At 41.2% G+C, this 25,105-nt stretch overlaps 1 long non-coding RNA gene across 1 annotated transcript; it reads right to left on the minus strand.

Annotated features, from left to right (window-relative positions):
• Positions 1-10,588: 10,588 nt before the first annotated feature.
• On the minus strand, positions 10,589-11,992 carry LOC121719748. Its single transcript, XR_006034363.1, has 3 exons — positions 11,968-11,992; positions 11,703-11,769; positions 10,589-10,651 (listed from the first exon to the last, which is right to left on the minus strand). It is a non-coding gene; the product is annotated as an uncharacterized LOC121719748 (long non-coding RNA).
• Between the last annotated feature and the right edge of the window lie 13,113 nt (positions 11,993-25,105).

Consider the following 25,105-nt stretch of genomic DNA (forward strand, 5'->3'; position numbering starts at 1 on the left):
AACTCTCGCAGGCGACTACTTGCGCTTCCATGACTTTCTTCATGCCAGCAATGTCGTTGTCGATTTGCAGCATTTTCCCCATCAGCACCGACACATCAATGCTATTAAACGAGACAGGAGGCAGTTCATCCCCGGAAGTGTGAGACGAATTTAGGAATATCGCCTCCACATTCATTGAGTACTTTCAAGCACAACTTCACGTTGTTAATGTCCTTTTGTGCTCCTTTATGCGAGACCAACCGCTGTGTCGTCTTGGTACAGACCTCGAACAAAACTTTCTTGGAAGCTTCAATTCGCTCAGAGGTGAAATGGTTTGTCACTAGTGTGACGATTTCATCTCGACTCAGAGTCCTCATTTTCACTACAATAAAGTTAACCCTCTAGGCGCCACGGTCGAGTTTACTCGACAAGATGCGGTACTGAATAAAACAGCCGATTTAGCCAAATAAGGTGTCCTATTTCGTTCGACCTCCACTCCACTAGATGGCAGACATGTCATACGTCATCCCCGAGTCGAAAAAACGGCATGCTTTAAACAAAACTTTCTAGCTACAGCGCATTGAATCAGTGCGTGAAATACCGGAGCTAGTGTGCGTGTGAGACACTTTGTCAGAGCGATATTGTCAACGTCAGCGAGTAGTTGCATTAGATTATCGTCTAATGGCATCAAAAAAGTTTACCTGAAATGAAGTGTTGGGTCTTCTATTCGCGGACCCTGATTCTGAAGGGGAATATCTGCCTTCAGAAAATGACGGTGATTTGTTTAGTGAGGCTTCAGATGCATCCCTGCCTTGCAATGATGCAGCTGGACAAAGTGAGAGTTTACTCCATAGTTTAGCTTACACCAAGCACAAACGTTGAATCGTTTGCCCAATGTCACTGGTGGGAATAATGTTTCACGGGTTCGGAGTGTTCATCTGGAAGTTAGCGGGGTGTTAGTGGTGTGGCGAACGAGGCTGGAGGTAACCTAATGTCCATAGTGCTAGCTTCTGTCTCCGTGCCTCCGTACTGTGCCTCTCCGCAATCACGGCGACAGTAACGTGGTGGAGCCTTTGTCTAATGCCACTGGGTATGTTAGACGAGGTCGAAGTGCTCATAGGACAGTTAGGGGGGAACGTAGAGGCAGTGTGGGGAGTCGCAATGAGAATGACAGTAGGCCTAGTCCGAGCTGCCCAAATTCTCTCCACTCGACGCGAGCGCGAGGCAGATCTGGCCATGCTGCTCGCAACAGGAGCAGAGGTGGTGACACGGGGCAGGAGGGCCATTAGGCCATGCATAGTCTATCACAAGATGATGGGAATGCCGGCCCTGTATGGATAGGATATGGATATGGATAGTCATTATCTCTACATCAAAAGGCCTGCTACATAAAAAAAAAATTGTCAGCCATTTATTAGTAATGATTTACACTGTTGATTATCTATTTCCCTGACCATTTAGGACATGTGTCCTTTTTTGTGTGTTCATGTCCTTGTGATGTGTGTGTCTTTGTCAGCTAAGAAAAAAACAAAAAAAAAAACATCAACAAAAACAACAAAAAGAAAACAAATACTAACATTGTCTCTTGTCTTGTCTCGTCATCTCACTCCTGATCTGTGCCTTGCCGTGGCAAGTGAGCTTTTGAACTAAACAGGTCTTGTCTACTTGTGTTTGTGTGTCATCTGAATAATATATATGTGCCCCATACATGGAATCAGAGTGCCTACTGTATGTAGTAAATGGAAAATCTCTACAGCAAAAGGCCAGCCTACCGCTACATGCATTTGGTTTGTTTCTGCCATTTATTAGTAATGATTTATACAGTTTGTTTACTACTTACTATTTACCTGAGCATTCAGTATTGTGCAATATAGCATACAGAAGGTGAGGGACATTTTGGGGGAAAAGAAGTGGTGCATTTTATCATTCAAACATGCAACTTTTCATGAAAATTCTATAATCCAAGATGGCCGCCACCATATGACGTCATAATATGCAAATTAGATATAAACATTTAATCTCTACATAAACTTTGGGTCATCCTTAATATTTCTCTAATTTACAGAAAGTCTCTATCTCTTATCACTTTTAAGATATAGCCTTTTGAAATGAAGATGTCAAAATCGAACGTTTCGAAAAAAAAAAACCTCTGGCGCCTAAAGGGTTAAGTAGTTCATCTTCCACGATCACCTTGCCATCTTGAGTCTTATATACTTCGGGTGAGGTGCGGGAAAACGCACTAAATGCCGGAGCCGTGCTGCTTCAGCCGCCATTGCATAGAAGGGACATTATGTAACACCTTTAATTTTTCTGCTCGCTTTTAAAGAAAAACAAAAAAATAGCTTCATAAATACAAGAGTTATGGAACATGATGCAAAGGTAAAATACAACCAGTGTGGCTGTATGTGTACAAAAAATAGCTTCATAAATACAAAGGTTATGGAACATTACAGCAGGGCTGGAGATTATTGAGGCCAGGAGGTGCCAAGATATTGCAATACACAGAGAATGTGCGCTCATTTGACAAAATGCCGCACTCATTTTACTAAATTGTGGTCTCATTTTACTGGCTTGTGCGCACATTTTACTAAATCGTGCACACATTTTACTAAATTGCGCACTCATTTAACAAAGATTACAATGGGAGCACAATTTTGTAAAATGAGCACAACATTTCTGGATATACGCAAAAATATTTTGCAATGACACTTCCGGGGTTCCGTAAAAAAGATACACATACGTTTGTATTCTACTCATAATGGCTCAATTACTCAATGGCTCATTCAATGTTTTTTTCCCACATAAAATCCAAAGCCTGAATCTCCACCGGCACCTCCACCTGTGGCTGCACTTATACCTGCGGAGGCTGAAGCAAAAGCTTTCAAGGTTGGGAGACATTTGGTACTCCCTTCTCTCTGCCCTGCCTCTACTACTCCCTTCTCTCTGCCTCTACTTCTCCCTTCTCTCTGCCTCTACTTCTCCCTTCTCTCTGCCTCTACTACTCCCTTCTCTCTGCCTCTACTTCTCCCTTCTCTCTGCCTCTACTTCTCCCTTCTCTCTGCCCTGCCTCTACTTCTCCCTTCTCTCTGCCTCTACTTCTCCCTTCTCTCTGCCCTGCCTCTACTTCTCCCTTCTCTCTGCCTCTACTTCTCCCTTCTCCCTGCCTCTACTACTCCCTTCTCTCTGCCTCTACTTCTCCCTTCTCTCTGCCTCTACTTCTACCTTCTCTCTGCCTCTACTTCTCCCTTCTCTCTGCCTCTACTTCTACCTTCTCTCTGCCTCTACTTCTCCCTTCTCTCTGCCTCTACTTCTCCCTTCTATCTTCTCTCTGCCTCTACTACTCCCTTCTCTCTGCCTCTACTACTCCCTTCTCTCTGCCTCTACTACTCCCTTCTCTCTGCCTCTACTTCTCCCTTCTCTCTGCCTCTACTTCTCCCTTCTCTCTGCCTCTACTTCTATCTTCTCTCTGCCTCTACTTCTCCCTTCTCTCTGCCCTGCCTCTACTTCTCCCTTCTCTCTGCCCTGCCTCTACTTCTACCTTCTCTCTGCCTCTACTTCTCCCTTCTCCCTGCCCTGCCTCTACTTCTCCCTTCTCTCTGCCCTGCCTCTACTTCTACCTTCTCTCTGCCTCTACTTCTCCCTTCTCCCTGCCCTGCCTCTACTTCTACCTTCTCTCTGCCTCTACTTCTCCCTTCTCCCTGCCCTGCCTCTACTTCTCCCTTCTCTCTGCCTCTACTTCTCCCTTCTCTCTGCCTCTACTTCTCCCTTCTCCCTGCCTCTACTTCTACCTTCTCTCTGCCTCTACTTCTCCCTTCTCTCTGCCTCTACTACTCCCTTCTCTCTGCCTCTACTTCTACCTTCTCTCTGCCTCTACTTCTCCCTTCTCTCTGCCTCTACTTCTCCCTTCTCTCTGCCTCTACTTCTCCCTTCTATCTTCTCTCTGCCTCTACTACTCCCTTCTCTCTGCCCTGCCTCTACTTCTCCCTTCTCTCTGCCTCTACTTCTCCCTTCTATCTTCTCTCTGCCTCTACTACTCCCTTCTCTCTGCCTCTACTACTCCCTTCTCTCTGCCTCTACTTCTCCCTTCTCTCTGCCTCTACTTCTCCCTTCTCTCTGCCTCTACTTCTATCTTCTCTCTGCCTCTACTTCTCCCTTCTCTCTGCCTCTACTTCTATCTTCTCTCTGCCTCTACTTCTCCCTTCTCCCTGCCCTGCCTCTACTTCTCCCTTCTCTCTGCCCTGCCTCTACTTCTACCTTCTCTCTGCCTCTACTTCTCCCTTCTCCCTGCCCTGCCTCTACTTCTACCTTCTCTCTGCCTCTACTTCTCCCTTCTCCCTGCCCTGCCTCTACTTCTACCTTCTCTCTGCCTCTACTTCTCCCTTCTCTCTGCCTCTACTTCTATCTTCTCTCTGCCTCTACTTCTCCCTTCTCTCTGCCTCTACTACTCCCTTCTCTCTGCCTCTACTTCTACCTTCTCTCTGCCTCTACTTCTCCCTTCTCTCTGCCTCTACTTCTCCCTTCTCTCTGCCTCTACTTCTACCTTCTCTCTGCCTCTACTTCTCCCTTCTCTCTGCCTCTACTTCTCCCTTCTCTCTGCCTCTACTTCTCCCTTCTCCCTGCCTCTACTTCTCCCTTCTCTCTGCCTCTACTTCTATCTTCTCTCTGCCCTGCCTCTACTTCTCCCTTCTCCCTGCCTCTACTTCTCCCTTCTCTCTGCCTCTACTTCTCCCTTCTCCCTGCCTCTACTTCTCCCTTCTCTCTGCCTCTACTTCTACCTTCTCTCTGCCTCTACTTCTCCCTTCTCTCGCTTCTCTGCTCTGATCTTTTCTTCATATTCTCACTTTTTATCTTCCTCTTCTTTCTTCCTCTTCCCTCTTTTTCTCTCTGTGCTTTTGTTCATACATCTTATTATTGGCGTATGACATTTTTTTTATGAAGTAATGCAACATGCATTCCATAAATCATGGCATTGTGCAACACAAATCTCTACAAGCAAATACAAATACAAATCTTAAAATAGACATCATTTTTCCAACATTAACTTTCTTCCTTGTCTTCCTTGTCCCACTTGTTTCCCTTCCCAGTGTTGCAGACTAGACCGATCATGCATGTTTAAGCTTTGACTGCCCTCTACTGGTACATATGTTTATTACCAAAACAAGTCCATTCCATGTACTGTGGAAAACATCAAAGGTATGATATAGACATGGAGACAAAATTACATCAAATGAGAGCTGCCAATAGAGCCACAATCTTTGAATGCTTTTCAGTAACTGCTTTTCAGAGCAAGAAAATGGGTATGTTTGATAGAAATTTGGCATATTTGAAATACCCACCTTTAATGTTAAAATTTTGATTATGCTCATCTTTTGTCGACATCACAATCATAACTTATTACACAGTACAATTATCTAAAATAATTACATATTCTGTGGTACACATATATGTTTGTGGATAATGTCAAGTGTTTGCCCTGATTGTGAAACTACCATTTAATGCAATACCAAGGAGGCAACACCCAAGAATTGTGTTCTTTCTTGCACATACTTTCAAATCACAAGTTTAGTCATATATCAGCTTTAAGCTCATGCGTTTAACATTTCATATGGAAGAGAGAATGACATTAAAGCCCCCCTGTGTAAGTTTTCAGTTGTTTGTTAACTAAATCAACATTTACCATTCATAAATGTGGCCTCATTCATGTTTAATTATGACCACCACCAATTCGAAGCATACCTATTGGCTTAGAAATCCTCATTTAAATCTACATAGCACAGGGGCGACTAGCCATGTACATGTGCCATGTTAAAATACCGGTAGCCAGCAAGGGACATAACATGCGAATACAGCTCAGTCTTTGGCGTCTGGATGCATAGAAAAACATTAGCTTGGATTGATCTGCAGAATTTCCCTACATTTAGCAATGTAAGTTACGAGCCCATTTTCTACAAGTCATATCTGCCTAACAGTCCGACATTGACATTGTATTTTCCAACGAAATAAATAAAGAGAAATAACTTTGTTCATGATCTGTCACCAACTCACTTGATCTCTAGTTTCTAGACCCAGAGACAGTTGACAACAAAACCTAACATAGTTATGCTAGGACTAATAGACCACAAAGTTGCTGAACGTGTTATTTCAGTTTAGTTTGCAACAATATAGTTTAACCAGAGTCCTTAGCTGCAGTAGCCTACTACCTAGCGATTTTGACGCGATCATGTATCAAAAAATAGTTCCCATTCAAAACTCCACAACACGGACAAGCTTGAAAGTGGCGCTTCAGACATAATTATGCTTTTAAACGAAAGTTTGACTCGTGTACATTCACAAAACACCCTAGGGTGCATTTTGGCGAGAGTTACGCTTTCAGAGAGAAGTTTATGCTTCAACGTGCTAGGACTCCAGAACTAGTGTCAGTTTTGATGTGTGACGGCTCCCGTAGTTCTAAACGAGGCAGCGCTTGAGAGGTTGGTTGCTATATAACTCCTAACCACTAGATGGGAGAATTTCTTACACAGGGGGGCTTTAAGATTCATTTTACTTCATGGCTTGGTAGAGGTTAGATGGTGTCTGGCTCCAGCCTCTGGTAAACTGCATCAGGTTGGGTGGTGTTGGGGTTCAGGCTCTTTTAAACTGCATCAGGTTGGGTGGTGTTGGGGTTCAGGCTCTGGTAAACTGCATCAGGTTGGATGGTGCTGGAGTTCAGGCTCTGGTAAACTGCATCAGGTTGTATGGTGTTGAGGTTCAGGCTCTGGTAAACTGCATCAGGTTGGATGGTGCTGGAGTTCAGGCTCTGGTAAACTGCATCAGGTTGGATGGTGTTGGGGTTCAGGCTCTGGTAAACTGCATCAGGTTGAGTGGTGTTGGGGTTCAGGTTCTGGTAAACTGCATCAGGTTGGGTCAAACCATCCCTGGTATTCTAAGAAGATAACAGATAGCTAGCAATGACTATCATATCACACCACAAAACTGTCTATAATGTTCTCTTTCTTACCTTTTCATGTCCTGCCCGTGTTATTGATTCTTTCTTGATTTTCTTGCTGCAAAAAAAAACACACAGAATAGTTCTCCCTCATTATTGTATTACAGTAGCTCAGGTCAATGAAGACTGCAGGTCATAAATAGCACATGGAAATTAAAAACTTGTAATATTCAAAAGAACGTAAGTTTATACAAAAGTCTAGCACAACATTAGATGATGATATATGTATGACTGGATTTACACTGATGTTCAAAAGTTTAGGGTCACTTAGAAATGTCCATTCCACAGAATACCAGCCGAGATCAGTTGCATTGTTTTTTTTTTAAAGATAGATAGATAGATAGATAGATAGATAGAAAGATACTTTATTGATCCCCAAGGGGAAATTCAAAGGTCTCAGTAGCATACAGACATCACACACAACATGCACTTACAGCAGAAATGGTAAACATAAGTATAAGTATAAACATATAACCAAACTCCACTGTACAATAGAGACAGTAGAAGATAAGAAAAACTAACAAAACGAAATACTAGTTCAGTTAAACAGGGCAGCAGTTTCCAAAATTACATTATGTGCTTACATAATTGCAAAAGGGTTCTCCAACGTTTTCTCAGTTAGCCTTTTAAAATGATACCATATTAGACTTCGGGGTCAAGTGCCTTGCTAAAGGGCTCAGTGGTGGAAGGGGGGAATTGAACCCACAACTTCCCAGGCTACTGCATGCAATTAATCTGAATGGATGAGAGGCATTTCAGACTCTTCGCTGCTAGTAATCACTTCACATTTTGCACTGAAGCAGAGATGGCTCATCTAAAGAAAATTTGATTGAATTGTCTAAGGTTACACTCCATTCATTAAAAGCAAGAGAGCAGCAATTTCCAGATGTCACATTTGACAATTACTGATTGAGAAAATGGAGTAAATGGAATAGGGTGAATGTTCAATTTAATATTTCATGTATAGACAAGCAAGTATGCAAAATATTGGGCACTTACAGCCTATCTCACTGAACTTGGCTGTCGAGTGATATGTTTTGTTGCTGGCAATGCACGACTGCAAGATTAAGGTTGGAACCATTTTTTTTTTTTTTGGGGGGGGAGGGGTGGAGAATGAACAAATAAAAGCAATAGAAAACACAATTTGATGTTTTTAAACTAGATTAGTTGTAAAACTACTGAATAAAAGCAATATCACACCCCTCATCTTGGTAAATGATATTTCCCCACGGCTGTTACCTGTAGCACTCGGCCTCCAGCCTATACTGCTGAATCACTGCCATGGGAATATTCTTTACCAGCGCAACTTTCACTTGTGCCAAATTAGATAGATGGCCATCATTAGATCAGATGTTATGCTCATTGTCATATTCACTTACCTCAGCATTAAAACCACACAGAGGAGACGCACAACTGCACAGACTGATATCACAGCAATCATTACAGGGGACAGATGACCAGCTACAGATGACATGATGAAGGTGAGGAGAAAGGAGACATGTTTAGTGGAGATAAGATATTATGATAACAATAAGTTATTGGAAGATGAGTCACACTTTCAATAAAAATCTTTGTACATTTTATGAAAAGAGTATTCTTGATGCCTCATATGCGTCAAAATAATTGTTTATACATCATAGTTCTCAGGAAGTGTTGCTAATTAAGCAATATGACACGAGTGGGAGTGGGGTTGGTAAAGGATATCGCCACGGCAGTTCGGCCGTAGGTACGAGGCCGAAGGCCATGTGCCGAAGGCATTTACAGCTATTTCTATGTTTATTTCCTTCATCCTCTGCCCACACATATAGTTCTAATCTTTAGCCTTTTCATTTACCGCTGCCAAGCAACGTGACACCACTTGAGACGTACGTTGCTTGAAAGTGAAATCGAAAAAAATGATCCAACATGGCGGAGCTAACTCTAAAACGGCAGTACTGTAGCTCTGAATTAACAAATAAGTTAAGCATTTGTGCCCTTACATTTTGTAATACTTAGCGAGAAACTATCACGAACGTACAAACGTTCATGTTGGTAATTCAGTGCAATATGCAAGAGTGATTACTACCAGAGTGGCGCTGTGCTGGGATATCGCCACTTGTGATGACTCATAGAATGCCTCTCGCCCAATCAAAAATTAATAAATAGCTCGGCCAGACCTAACTGTTGTAAAAAATCAGTTATATTTGAAAGTAAATGTGCAAGTGAAAAGAATGGCTCTTAAGGATCATTAAAACAAAATCAACTCCATAACAGGGGACCTGGTATAAATTGTGTCTGATTTTCCAAAAGAGATCAAAAGGCTACTTACAGATAACCTGTAGGTACACAGTCTCTGAGCACTGATAGCCACATTCATAGTTTGAGTAGCATTGATATTCTCCACTGTCTTCAAGTCTGATGTTTTTGATGGTGTATGTGTTTCCAGTAGACGTGTGCAGGTGTGTAGAGAAATTGTGCTTGTACCAGCTGTACCTCAGCACTGGTAGATCGGATCTGCTCATGCAGGTCAGAGTCACGTCTGTTCCGTACAGTATGTTACCACGGGGACTGATGGACAGCAATGGAGTCTGTGGGGCTTCTGTGAGACAAATGTATTCATTAGTGTGTGTGTGTGTGTGTGTTTTAGGTCATTTACAACTGAAGAATAAACGATAATTAACGAGCATAAGTGAATGATAAGCAACACTGAAGATCACTGGTCATTAGTTTGTCTAATTAATATCTTAGAACATTTTCTCTTTAGGAGAAACAGGTCTGGGTTCTTATGTTGATATAACACATATGGGGCTCTAATTTGTGTTATGCGATGCAATGTGCTAATACTGACCCAAAAGAAATAATGCCAATTTAATCAACTCTGCAAACAAATACATATTACCACACTACATGGACACAAGCCTCCATGGGTGAGCGCACAGATGAAGAAGTTCTCAGAAGATTATTTTTTTGTTTGAATGTTCCCATGAGTCTTCTATAGATGTTAAATAAAATGCTACAAATGACTGAACTGATTTCTGATACATTGTGCCGTCAATATGTGTCAAAGTAGGAAATATTTATATCACTGCCTTTTCTCATTGCATTGTTTCCACAGCACGTTAGCAGTATGTATTGCGAGCTGCGGATTCAAATCCATGCCTGTTATTATGAGTCTAAGGCAAGAACGTGTGTGAATAAAATGCTAACATATCCAATGTTGTTTTCAAATTGTATATGTACATTTGCTCAAGGGCATTAGACAAAAAATACTAAAATACAAAAAGCACTAAATACAAATGACTGCAGTGCTGCCATTGGTCATAAGAAGAGGAATGTTCAGAGCATTTTGAATATGTTTCTCTTTACCTATAACATCCAGGTTAACCCCTGGCTGCCCAACGTATCCTATTTCTTTGACACAGTAATATCTACCAGCATCTGTTGTGGTCACTGAGTCTATCTGTAAATTACATATATTGCTTTGTTTTGTTTCACTCCGATAGTCCACGCGGGTTCTGTCTCTGTAGTTCCAGTCGTTTGTAAGATCAGGAGGATACCCATAAGTGGCCTCTTTTGTCCAGAAAGTTTTGTCCAGTAAGTGTTGATGCGTGAAGTTGGCGTAAGAGCAGGACATGCTCACTGAATGCCCCACAAAGGCACAGACACTCTCCTGTTGGTAAGTGACACTCGACCACTGACCACAAACACCTAAAAGAGAGATACATACACTGCTAAACAACTTCATTTCAGATTATGAAGATAGCATTTGATGACATTAATGCTACATTCAGTCTTACTTCCTCAATTTATTTTAAGAACACTGGAAACTCTGACTGTAGCCTATCTCTCTCACCCATATCAGTTCTCAAAAAGGCTGTTGTTTTACACAAAAAATATTCCAAATACAGAATATTTCAAATAGTTGTTAACATCAAAACATTAATGACATTTTCCCACAAAAAAAGATATTTTTTTTTCCATGATTTCACAGTATTTAATAGGGTTATTCTTATTCCACAGTGAAATAGCTTATTCAGAAGTGTACTGTGAAATCAATGTAAGTGCAAACTCTATTACAATAGAACACCATACTGTAAAATCATAATTTTACTTGGATCACACATAATTGTAGGAGTAGGTGTTGTCACAATCAATAGTTCAGACGTATTATTATTAGCCTAATTATTATTAAAATGTGGCTTTACTTTAAACTATTATTTATGCTAAAGAAACATTTTGTATTGTTTTTGTCCACTATTTTACTGTTTTGTAATAATATAATAGTCTCTCTCTCTCTCTCTCCCCTCTTTCTCTCTCTAATGGTGTCAGGAAGTAGGCCTTGTGACTGAAGGTGTTAGTTTGGATATGCTGATACAACAACTGAGAATGTATGAAAATGGTTGTAAAACTAGCTCGCTCTCTCTGGTTTTATTTCACAGCATGTACTTATTTTACTATTGTTAACTCACAGTAGCCTAAAAATGAATCCCAAAATGCCTGCTATACTGTAGTAGTGTAATATTAACCATGATAAAAGTTCAGTACTGTGATTATTGGCGTATTAAGTTATGGTATTTTTTATAGGTGATTAAATGTAGCTACTGTACACCTTTACTGTAGGCCTACATATACTGTAGAATGTACTAACTTACCAGTTGATTGCTGCAAACTATACAATGTTCTTCTTGCATATAAAAGTCAACAGTATTAGTGTCACAGGAAGGAAAAGTTCAAACAACACATGAAATGTTCGGTTTACCTTGACTTATGAACAGAATCACGAAAGACAGGGACCTCACACCGCTCCTCATCACCAACGGAAAACCCTGAAAGGTTTACATTCAGCAGATTCACTCTCACAAGTAGTTCTGCCTGATTTATACGGCATGATCGCTCACAACGCTAGATGTAAAATGGCATTGGTCCAGTGAGGTTTTAAGTACTTATGACCTATAACAGTGTCCACAGTTCTAAATCTAAAGTTTGACTTAATACATATCTGCGGTATGTTAAGAAGGCCTTACCTTTGTGCTATCCAGCAGTAATGCCATGACTGTGAATGACTATCTCTCACACCAAACTTAACTTTTCTCTGCTGAAGCAACTGGTACCGGAAGGAAGCGCTGCCAAGATGAGTAATCCCCCCCTCCCCTCCCTTTCTGATGCAGATGTGTGCAGATTAAGCCAATGACCTTGTTTCATGTGCTCCAGTGTTAAAGCAACACCAAAGAACTTTCCCTCTGTCGCATGCACGCTATTTGTTTATCCAGCACCGGCTTTGCAAATAACAATGTCCACAGACAAGGTAGAATATGTTGCATGATTTATGAAAGTACGATGTATTGCGACATCAAACGCAAGTCAAATTTGTAGTTTCTTATGTCTCATTCCATCGAACTACAGATCCGCTACCCGATCTGGCAAACTTACATAGTGCGGTTATAGCCAATAGAGGGCCGCGAAGCAAATGCAGAAGTGCCGTGCACACTGTTACAAGTTGATGAACCACTGAAACGATTTTGGAAACATTATTTTAAGGTACAAAAAACTCTTTGGTGTTGCTTTAAGGTGTCCTGGAAATTATCGACCAAAAATCTCTAACTAAACTTTGACAAAACCAATATGACCGCTCTACAGCGGCAGTCAAAATGAAGGAGGGAAGAAAAGCAGAGAAGGGCTTCATTCAGGTGCTGTTCCAGTCTAGAGACAGCAGGGGCACCTCGCATTAAAGTGTGTGTGTGTGTGTGTGATGTGTGTGTGTGTGTGTGTGATGTGTGTGTATGTGTTGGGGGGCAGGGGTACCATTGTATTGTTGTGGAAATAAAGAAAGGGACATTCACTTGTCAGTGGACAGTGAAGAACAGGCCGATCCAGGGCAGGGAAATGCACTTAAGGTCTAATCACAGGTGACATGAGGGGATGGATGAATGGATGGACAAATAAGAATAGTTGAGGGGATGGAGAATTTAGAAAGAGGTCTGTGAAGAGCGAAATTCAGAGACAGGAGAAAGAGAGAGAGAGAGAAATAAATAAATATATAAGTCCAAAAGGAAAAAAACAGAATAAAGAAATAACATAAACCAACCAAAAATACATAGAGGAGGACATGTGCCACACAAAGTAGCATCCATATCACAATCCGGGTCCAAGTCCCAACGAATCCCAATCCCACCCTCATCTCTCTCTCTCTCTCTCTCTCTCTCTCTCTCTCTCTCTCTCTCTCTCACTTCATGTCACTCTTCACAGATATGAATACAGGTGAAAAGACCAAACAAATATGTTTTAAAAAGATATGTTATGCAGACATGCGTCAAAAATGTTCCCCTCCTTATCTTCTTCTGTAGTATTTATCTTGCAAACACCTTTCATGTTTCTCGATGGTACGGCATTTGTGTTTCCACCGACCGTGTCTGTGACGTGCTCTCTGTGCCTGACCTTATGTCGTGTGGGCAATCTGGTGTTCCCATCAGGCCAAGGGGCCGTTTTCTCTGTTCAAAGGGCCTGATTGGCCCGCTGAGTGACGCTGCACGCCACATCGGCTATCACCTGGAAGTGTGTGTACAAACACCTCACTCTGTACGCTTCCCATTTCCATCATCAGCTAAGCTACGATAGCAGCATCAATCAAACAACAAAGGTAGTTCCTTGTGCACTAGCTAGTCTATGATAGCTTCCACAGCTAAGTTATGATAGTACCTTGTGCACTGGCTAGTCTATGATAGCTTCCACAGCTAAGTTATGATAGTACCTTGTGCACTGGCTAGTCTATGATAGCTTCCACAGCTAAGTTATGATATTACCTTGTGCACTGGCTAGTCTATGATCGCTTCCACAGCTTGTGCACTGGCTATGATAGCTTCCACAGCTAAGTTATGATAGTACCTTGTGCACTGGCTAGTCTATGATAGCTTCCACAGCTAAGTTATGATTATTACCTTGTGCACTGGCTAGTCTATGATCGCTTCCACAGCTAAGTTATGATATTACCTTGTGCACTGGCTAGTCTATGATCGCTTCCACAGCTTGTGCACTGGCTATGATAGCTTCCACAGATAAGTTAAGATAATACCTTGTGCACTGGCTAGTCTATGATAGCTTCCACAGCTAAGTTATGATATTACCTTGTGCACTGGCTGGTCTATAATAGCTTCCACAGTTAAGTTATGATAATATATTGTGCACTGGCTAGTCTATGATAGCTTCCACAGCTAAGTTATGATATTACCTTGTGTACATTTACATGTATTTATTTAGCAGACACTTTTGTCCAAAGCGACTTACAAAAATGAGCAGAAGAGACCAACACAAAATTATCACAAAATTAAAACTACAAATAGAAACATTCGCCCGATACATTGTCCTTCTTGTTAAACCGTAGCAACCGTTTAATAACTTAATTATGCATTCCCTGTAAAGACAACACAAAAACACAATCATGTTACCACAGGTTTTCCGAGCTGATCTCATGATCTGAGCTGATCTCAAACACACTTTTGTTTGGAGGTCGGGATACACTTTTGTTTGAAAGTCAGGTCGTTCGAATTTACGACTGGAATGAAGTATTAGCTATGATAGCACCTTGTATACTGGCTAGCCTATGATAGTGAATTTTGCAGCTAAGTTAGAAGTAGAGCTTTTCTGACTATCTAGATAGCTCTATTGGCAAATAAGCAATGATAACACATTCTCTAAGAGCTATAGTCTGTGATGGCTCAATCTGCAACTAATGGCCTACTTACACGAAACAACTTTGACAAGATTTGGGAAAGATTGTAGTCTTTTGAGTAAAGTGGGTGGTATTAGTTAAAAGACTCCAATCTTTCAAGAATCTTTCCCAAATCTTGTCAAAGTTGTTTGGTGTAAGGAGGCCATAAGACACAATCACATTTTCTGTAAGAGCTAACCAATGATAGCTACTCCTGCTTGCCAATTGCCTTTTGTACATGCTAAGTAACAATATAACTTATCTGCAAATAAGTTGTAGTAGGGCCTTTTATACCAGCCAATTTGGCAGCTTCCACAGCTAACATGCTTTATGCTGTGTGTAACATATTAGAGTGAAAGTGGATGTAGTAAACAAGAAAGTAGGCAAGATTCAGATTTTGAAGTTGAGATTTATTTTGTGAAATGAAGTAGCTACATCAAAAAACTCAAGTGGATCACCATATGCCTTTCCTTGAAGCATGTGCGTGCACTCGGACACACACACACACACACACACACACACACAATGGAGCTAATGAAAGTGTCGGATGTGAATTTTGATGACCTTTACAAATGTCAAGGTGTCAGTTAACAAAGGAGCAATGTATTCACACACACACACACACACAACACACACACATAGATGTGCATAGCCTACACATTCATAAACACACACACAGACACACACAGAGAGAGAGAGAGAGAGAGAGAGAGAGAGAGAGAGAGATTGCAAGATGTAAATTACTGGAAAACATTTGAGTTGTTTTGTGTAAAATAAAACAGATGGCTTTTTTGAAAGTATTGTAGAAAACACTGTCTTTTAAAATGCATCACAAACAAGTTCACTTACCGTACCTGGATACAGTGACATCACTCCCAATGGTTGTTACAACTGGTCATGCACACCGTTTTAGTCAGCCTTTAAGTTATGTAACCCTAATAACAATTCCAACCCAGATAGCAAAATCAGATCTACAGATAATGGATCATTTGTAACCTTTCAGTACCGTATTTTCCGGACTATAAGTCACACTTTTTTCATAGTTTGGCTGCTCCTGCGACTCAGGTGCAACATATATATATTTATATATGTTTTTTTCCTCTTCATGACACATTTTATGACTGGTGCGACTTATTCTCCGGTGCGACTTATAGTCCGGAAAATACGGTACTTTCATTTTTGGTTGTTGTAAAAACCTTTGTTGGAAAAACAACATAACTGTAAGGGTTGCATTGAGCTTCACAGAATGCTAACTGATGAACTGAATAAAAGCAGTGAAAATGTGTGTTGCAGAAATGTGTGTTGCTGCTAATCTGAAAGAGTATACACATGATGCAAATGTGTATAATTTTGTCATCAGAGTGACATTTTGACAAAGGATTGCTAGGTTTTGATATCAGAGTTTCAATTTCACATAGATGTGAATGGTTTATTTCCCAGTGTTGTCTTGTGTGCTTGTGTGTAAAGTTTTAACACAATGAGCAGAGGTTTGCCAGTGTTCAAGCAATAGGCACAAACTGTAATTGAACTTGTGAATAGATCTGCAGTGGTCCGCCATCTGGGAACAGGGGGGTCCTGTGGTACAGGAAGTTTCTCTGGGGCGCAAAATGCAAAATGAGGGATGAGCATGCAGAAGAGTTAAACAACAACAACAACAACAACAACATGTGATGTGGAGAAAAGCACTTTTCCACGTCAAAGACATGTTTTTTAAATCTAAATGTGTAGGCGAGGATTGGAGCGCATACACAGTCTAAGATCAAATCTGTATATAAGAATATAAATAAATAAGCTGTTTTATAAATGAGGCCCCAGTAAAGCTGACCTGAGGCTATGGTAAAGACACAAAGCATTTTAGCCTGCTGAGATTCAACATTCTGCTCATTCTCATCCAGTCTGTGGTCATGTTGTGATCCTCCAAAATATTACATTAATATTCTTTAGCTTCACTTATACTAAACTCTCTTGTATTTCGATTGCAATGCCTGTTTTAAACACAAGAACACAGATGCATACTACATGTTTTGGATGAAGAACATTATTTGCCATTTGGAATTTGCAAATTGGGCAAGTCATCCTTTGTTGCTCAACCACATAACTTGATAATGGCCATTAGTCCATATTATTGCTCAGTGAGTAAATTACATTTCAGTGATGGTTCTCATTCACTGGGTTTGTATGTGTTCTTTTCAACAAAGCTGTTTTGAAAATTGGAAGTGAAAATGTGTTAGAGCATAAGGAGAAGAAAAGCTGAACCGACATTTAGATCACTTAAATGATGCTATTCAGATAGACAAGATTATTCTTTCCACAATTATCCTCCTGGATCACAATTCTCAGTGTGTTTGTGTGTGTGTGTGTGTGTGTGTGTGTGTGGTCCAGTAGTTCTGAGACACTTGATATGTCCAAGTGTGAGACTGCTCACGTGCCACAGGTATAGACAGGACATGTGCTCAAACACATTATTCTCTCTCCCTCCCCCACCTCTCTGTCACACACACACACACACACACACACACTCAAACACACACACACACATCTCTTCCTGCCACAGCGAACACATGACATGTTACTCACACTGTATTGCTGTGTTCTGCCTGAATCGATGGATTTGTTTACAATTCATCTCTCGCTGGCAAACAGACTGAATTCATTGACAGCGTCTTCTGGTTCATCATGTTTCCTTCCCATCGCAGGATTCATTATTTCTTAATTTATTGTTATTTATTCTTATTATTCTTATATCATCTTAGGATTTATCATGTGTTTGTCATCTTTAGGTGCATAATGAGGTCTTTGACGTGTTCTTTTTTTAAATGCATGGTTACTTTTAAAGCAACAGAGTAGGTATTTATTTTTCTTAAAAAAAAACCAGCTCAACTTCATTTTGATGCTAAACTGACTTGCAATGCAGAGAATTGAATTTCTGATATTGCCAGTGTGAGCCTGGAACCTGAAGACAATCTGTCAAATTAGTATAAGGGCAATTCCACGCAAAACTGTCACGTCCATAACGGCAACACAATGCCATGGTATTTAGTTGCCGTTATGGATGTGACAGTTTTGCGTGGAGTTGCCCATAAACACTACCGAATTTGATTAACTCTCTGTGTGTGTGTGTGTGTGTGTGTGTGTGTGTGTCCGCGTCCGCGTGTTTGCACGTGAGAGTGTGTGTGTCTTTCATATCTCTCTCTCGCTCTCTTCCGATGTCTTTCTTGACGTCAAGGACAACAGCATTGTAATTCCTTGACTGTCCCTGTTCCCTCTGTACCTGTACCTCTCTGAGAAAGAAAGAGAGAGAGAGAGAGAGAGAGAGAGAGAGAATTCTGCAAAAAAACTCCTGTTGCAAGAGATGAAGTGCTTGCTTTTTGCCGTGGACTTGGTGTTGCTGTCACCTACGAAAGAGGGCTTGCAGCACCCCATGGATGTACTGTCAAAATGTTGCCAGACATGGAACCTAAAAATAAATTTAAATCCTCAAAAAAACAGGGGTCGGTTCCCCGATAACGCTCGCTCTTAGCACGCTAAGAAGACTCAAAAGATATATCTTTCCAAAGTTGTTTATGTTCCTAAGTGTGTTCGATGTTAGAAAGGCGCTGTCCCAAGTGAAGGTGCTGAATTAGTTGGCATCGATTGCTCAGGAATCGATTTTCTACTTCACGCGAAGGTGCATGACGGCGTTAAGAAAGACAACACGTTCTATGCAAATGAAACATTCCTCAAATTATTCCAGTAACATTTATTTTAACATAGTTTAAGTTATCAGTAAAATATAAACTATTAACTAAATTATCAAACTGTCAGTAATATGTTCACACGATATGTTGTGACAGGTAGACTAACCGGGTAGGCCTATTCCTCGCTAATCATCCACCCTCCTTATCCCGTTGTGCCACTTGTGCCGCCTCTTGAGATGGGTTTAACGACTTCTAAACATTATGTAATACACTTTTATATTAATGGTAAGGTACCTTACAATTAGAATTGATTGGCAAGCAGCTGCAGTTACTTCTGTTTAATGTGGTATTGATTGCCATTGGTTAATGTTTTCAATAAAAAGCAACCTATCTACAATGAACAGAGAGAGAGAGTTAGATACAGTATGGTGGGGAAGCAACGTAAAAAAGGGCACCAAGCTTCTCGTCAGAGGAACTTGAAGTGTTGCTGGACGAGGTGAGCTTGCACAAGGTGACACTGTTTTCCAGCTTTCGGAATAACTTGTGCAACAGCAACAAAAAAGAGCTATGGAGCGACATGGACTACACAGCTCCGCGGCCGGCGCCGTTTTTGATTCAATACAAGGACACGTTGGATCGCTGCCATAGGCCTAGTTGGTCGCTTACTGGACACCACCATGCTCACCCATTTATAGATCTTAGCCATTTAGAGGCAAATTCTTTGCCAGCTTTTAATTATCAAAAGTGATTGCCAATAGAGTCCCGAAGCCATGACGTAGCGTTGCCAAGGCAGCAATTTCCCTGGATCTAAACAAATCAATCTACCATTAGAAATCACCATAGCGGTGGCTTTCTTAATCTATTTCAATCATTTTACAACGTTTCTAAGACGTTAGTATATCTTTTTTTACACTGTAGGAATCACATACTACAACATATATTCATACCAACACGATCAAATTCGTGACTACAGAGTTTTATTTTAGCATGGGTTTCCTCCGTAAAAGAGACCTGCATGTAACTTCACAGCATGCGGTTAAAATCCTTAAATTCACGGAAGTGTTTTGGCTTTATTTTTTTGGCAAAAAACGTCGCTCTTAACAGCCACCAGTCTTTGAGAAGACGTGAAATATCCACTGGAATTTTGTTTCTTTCTATTACACCTGCCAGGGAACCCGTGTTATGTGGCTAAGCTGCTGCCTAGCAGGTAAAACACGTTTAAATGGATATATTTATTTTTATTAGCTAGAAATGATGCCACATGTCTACATTCAATGCTATTTATGCCACTTCGAAAGTTTGTTTAGATCCAGTGATTCTGCCGTCATGGAAACGCTACGTCACTCTTCGGGACTCTATTTGAACGCTTTAATGACATTACGAAATAGCCTAGGCTAATTACCACCATATTAGTTCTGATACCAAAAAAAATGTAGGTTTTTGAACATTCTAAGTTCCGCAACAATTGAAGGTTTTAAAATTCTATGTTGAATTCAATGAACCCAGATATTCTTTAGAACGTTCATTTCCCAACATTCCGGTACTCCTAAGGGTTACCTTTATGTGGCTCTGGGGTTAACAAGAAAAACAAAAACAATGCTTGAACGTTCTATTTTGTTCCCAATCTACTTCCGCTTCATTAAGATAACTTATCACCCAGAGAGAAGAAATACTCTTTTCTGATTGGCTGGCGGGGTGGCTTTTAATTCTGAATAACGGGACACCTATGAAGTAGATCTGGTAAAAAAAGTTTAATCGCCGTTCCATATCAATGCTTATGAATTGTAACTATAACAACGATAGTAGGACAACGGTTGAGCCTGGAGGCAAGCTTTGCAACAATGGAATCAACTGTAAACAAGCTGACTGTCCATGCTATCACTGCTATAGGGCCAATGGAAGTTGTCCAACAACCTGAACTAGGGAGCTTCTTTTTAAACGGAACCGCGTGTTTCCTTTGCTTTACAGTGGCAACCGGGTGATAAGCGGGATAACGGCATTCGAGGTTTGTCCAGTTATACAGAATTAATGGACTCGGGCAGAGGCAACTCCCCTAGGGTAGTTTTTTGCCCCTCGCCCTCGTCCATTAATTCCGTATAACAGGACACCTTGGCAGCCGTTATCCCTTACATATGGAATGTTAAAATGGAAGCCTTGTGGGAACAACTATGATGCTGATAATGGAAGTCTCTAGAAACGGTCAATTCATAGGCTACTTTGCAGTATGAATAGGCAACAGCAAAGTTGATCAGACAACTATACCTACTTAGGCATAACCCTCATTACAACAGGGCACTTTATCTTGGCTATGAAGGAACTTAAAGACAAGGCAAAAACACCATTACATGCCATCAAAAGATCGATTAGATTAGAGCTATCAATTAGAATTTGGATTAAGATTAAGATTTAAAACTGTAATTGAGCCATTGCACGATATGGCTGTGAGGTGTGGGATTTGGAGTATGAGTTCTCAAACTGGGATAAACATCCAACCGAAGTCCTGCATGCAGAGTTCTGCACAGGTGTCCTCCGGATGCCGAGGAAGATGTCCCCAAAACCGGGGAGGGAGCCCACTTAGCCAACTGGAGACTCGGTGACCTCACACCATCCCACATCACTGAGGCCCAGTACAATGTTACAGTAGCAAGACAAATTTGACCCAACCAAATTACAAACACTAAGAAAGGAAAATGACATCTATCGGAGAGAAGTCACCAAAACACAATTTAAATTGCCCTAAAACATGACTACAAAATGGCTACTTACCTGAGTACACTTTTAGACCCAAATCTCAGGAAAACTATGGCAATGTACAGACTCAATGTACAGACTCAGTCTCTCTATTGAAAATTGCAGATACAGGCAAACCTGGCTGCCCAGAGAGGAGAGGCTGTGCTCGCACTGCAGCCTGGGCACTGTGGAGACAGCTCCACTTCTTGACAGATTGCCCGAAATATAAGGAAATACGAACAATGGCATTCAATAAATTAAATTCAATCCTCCCTGAGTTTCGAACCTGGACAAATGAGACAAAATTGCCTTACATCCTCGGAGATAACGAGGAAGTGGCCATTCTGGCTGCAAAATTTGTAGCAGCCCGCCATAACCTGAAAGACAGCCAGTGAGACCACAACAACCAACAATGTTGGATGTTTGTTTTTATTAAAAGAATTGTCGTTCTACCTTTATGTCTTACTTAATTCCCTGTTAAACATGTTCTTTTTCTTGTTATCCTTCTATGTGTACACGTAATTGAGCTTTGGCAAGAAATGTTCATGCCAATAAAGCTTTCTTAAGTTGAACTGAATTGAATTGAGGTACAGGAAGGTTACATAAAAAAGGAAAGAAAAACCAGACTGCTTTGACCTTTTGATAGTTTGATGATTCATGAAGGAAAGCCTTCTTTCAGACAAGAAGGTTTGTGCTGTTTCTTTGTGTTTTTGTGTGTGTGTGTGTTTATCGCTACACGTGTGGAGATGTATTTGCTGGCAACTGATTGAGTTTAGGTGTTTGTTTATATGTGTGTGTGTGTGTGTGTGTGTGTGTGAGAGAGTGAGAGAGTGTGTGTGTGTGTTTGTGGGTCTGGGAATCAAGATCCTGAGTCCTGAGTCACTGTGTGTGCACGTGTACATACAGTATGTGGGTCAAAAAGCTTGAGGGTCAGGGCATGCTTATATGTATGTGTGTGTGTGTGTATGTGTGTGTGTATGTGTGAGTGCCTACTCATGTGTGTGTGTGTGTGTGTGAGAGTGCTAACCTATACTAACCTAATATGTGTGCGTGCGTGTGTGTGTGTGTGTGTGTGTTCATGTGTGTGTGTGTGTGTGTGTGTGTGTGTGTGTGTGTGTGTGTGTGTGTGTGCGTGCGTGCGTGTGTGTGAGAGTGTGTGTGTTTATGTGTGCTTGAGAACTCAACAGATACCACACAGTATGCAGTATGTCAGGCCCACCACATAGAGTGTAGTGCCATCACGTTTCTGTTGTGCTGTATGGTTGCCAGGGCGACGGGGCCGCGGCAATGTGCCTGAGTGGCACGCGTCCGAGGGACCCTGAGGGGGCGGAGCTTCAGGACTAATGCCATGATCTGTTTTTATCTTTCACATGTGTGTGGGGGTTTGTGTGGAGTGTGTGTGGTTCAGAGGGGAGGTGGGGGGGGGGGGGGGGTGAGGTGGTGGTTTGATGTTTGTGTGTGAGTGTGTGTGTGTATGTGTGCACATGTGTATGTGGGGGAGTGTGTGTTTGTGGGTGTGTGTGTGTGTGTGTATGTGTGTTTGTGTATGTGTGTTTGTGTATGTGTATGTGTGTTCTCTCTCTCTCTCTCTCTCTCTCTCTCTCTCTCTCTCTTTCTGTGTGTGTGTGTGTGTGTGTCTACAAAGCTGTTTTGAAAATTGGAAGTGAAAATGTGTCAGAGCATAAGGAGAAGAAAAGCTGCACCGACATTTAGATCACGGTGGGCTATTCAGATAGACAATATCATTCCACAATTATCCTCCTGGATCACAATTCTCATTTTGTGTGTGTGTGTGTGTGTGTGTGTGTGTGTGTGTGTGTGTGTGTGTTTGTGTCTCTTTCTCTCTGTGATTGTGTGTGTGTGTGCATAGATTTGACACATATGAACTGGCCCTCTGTTGCATTACAAGGAACTAGAGCACTGATACACACATAAAGTATATCTATCTGTCTGTTTGTCTCTGTCTGTCTATTTCTCAGTCTGTTTTTCTGTAGAAAACACCAAGACAATGACACCCTTAAAAAAATTAAACATGCTATGATTATTGTGTTCATCATATGCATCTTTTCATTTTAAACTTTCAACATGATTTAGAAATAGCAACAGAATGTGAAGAAACAATCGATTCAATGCAAAGTCCAATACACCTGCTGCTCTGTGTTGTCCAGATATCTATTGCAAACCACAGTGCCAGGGCCGACTCTAATGCCATTTTGCACCACATGAGGCACTGTGTTACAGTTTTTCTCAGTCGCCTTGGTACATTTCTTGAATCATTACTTTTGTGCGCGCGCACACACACACACACACACACACACACATAGAGAGAGCGAGAGGAAGAGACTAATACTCATGCTCACATACACACAAATGCAGATAGATACAATAACATAGTATTGTAAGGAGAAGATTATTACAATACAAGGTGAAAGTCTTCTAATGCTCATATCCTACTGCACATATCTAACATCCTAAAGGAGAACTTCCCACACGCCTTCCTACGGGTTGCAGTCAGAGAGTAACCGGAGGGTTGCTGGTTCAAACCTCGACCAGTAGGAAGCAGCTGAAGTGCCCTTGAGCAAGGCACCTAACCCCTCGCTGCTCCCCGAGTGCCGCTGTTGTTGCAGGCAGCTCACTGCGCCGGGATTAATGTGTGCTTCACCTCACTGTGCTGAGTGTGTTTCCCTAATTCACGGATTGGAATAAATGCAGAGACCAAATTTCCCTCACAGGATCAAAAGAGTATATATACTTATACTTACTTACTGTAAATGCAGAGACCAATTTTCCCTCATGGGATCAAAAGAGTATATATATATAATACTTATGCTTTACTTTAAATTGTATTTCAATCCAGTTGAGGAAAGAATCTGGGACAATACTTTAACATTTGTCATTGTCTTGACTTACTTGTCATTACAAAACAAGACTTGTCATTGACTTGTTTTGTTTACATTCTTTTGTTGTTTGTTCTGGTGTTGTTTGAATTGTGCTGTGTGTGTGTGTGTGTGTGTGTGTGAGAGAGAGAGAGAGAGAAAGATGGAGGAAGAGAGAAAGAAAACAGACATGAGTTTGTATGTGTGTGTTTGTGTGTGTGTGTGTGTGTGTGTGTGTGTGTGTGTGTGTCTGTGAGTGTGTCTGAGAATGTATGTATGTGTGTCAGTGTAAAGTGGGTTGATGTAACCTGCATTTATGGCAGGTTAGCGTTTGTGCGGGTATTGAAGCACCATTGTATTCAAAGCAAAACCAATCATGCCTCATTCACAAGTCTGAATAGTCTCTTCCCAACCTGTTATGATTATGCAGTCACTCATTGCCATCTCTGTGTCCTGTTGTGTCATCACTCTCTCTCTCGTCTTTGCTCTTTATCAGATTTTTACATGACTGACAGACATAGATGGATAGATAGATGGTAAGAGAGAGAGAGAGAGAGAGAGAGAGAGAGAGAGAGATGAATTGCGCTGTTCCACTTGTTTCCCCTAATTTCACCCCAGTATTTCACCACCATACATGGCCGGAGTGGAGCAATGTGGAGTATATAGATAGATAGGTAGATAGATACTTTATTGATCCCCAGGGGAAATTCAAATCTTGACAAGGGGTTTATCATTCAAATTCAAAGGGGTATATCAATCTTAACCTGGCAGTGCTGTCGATGCTAACGACACACAGTAATACCATACATGTCTTTATAACCTGTTGTCTGTGTCCTCAGGAATGAAAAACAAACACATATACATCTTGCTTTGTATATAAATGCTGGAAATAAATATTTCAGTATTTTTTATCTGCAATGTTATTGCATAATGCTAGATTTCACTGTGACTTAATGTATTGCGCTCGGCCGGTTGTGCATCACTTACTTCAGAAGAGGGCCCGGGTTGCTGATTTCTAGCGCGCCAGAGCCTGTCACGATGGTGCTTCAGCTCTCGCGCGTTGTGGAGTGGCGGCTATGCTAACAGTGGTGAGCTGAGGGGTGTTACGCAATGCTGAGTACTCTGATTCAACAAAAATCCACCTACGCTTGTATTGTCTTTCCGTTTGAGAATG

Source organism: Alosa sapidissima, chromosome 9 (assembly GCF_018492685.1).
Source record: "Alosa sapidissima isolate fAloSap1 chromosome 9, fAloSap1.pri, whole genome shotgun sequence".
Lineage (NCBI taxonomy): Eukaryota > Metazoa > Chordata > Actinopteri > Clupeiformes > Clupeidae > Alosa > Alosa sapidissima.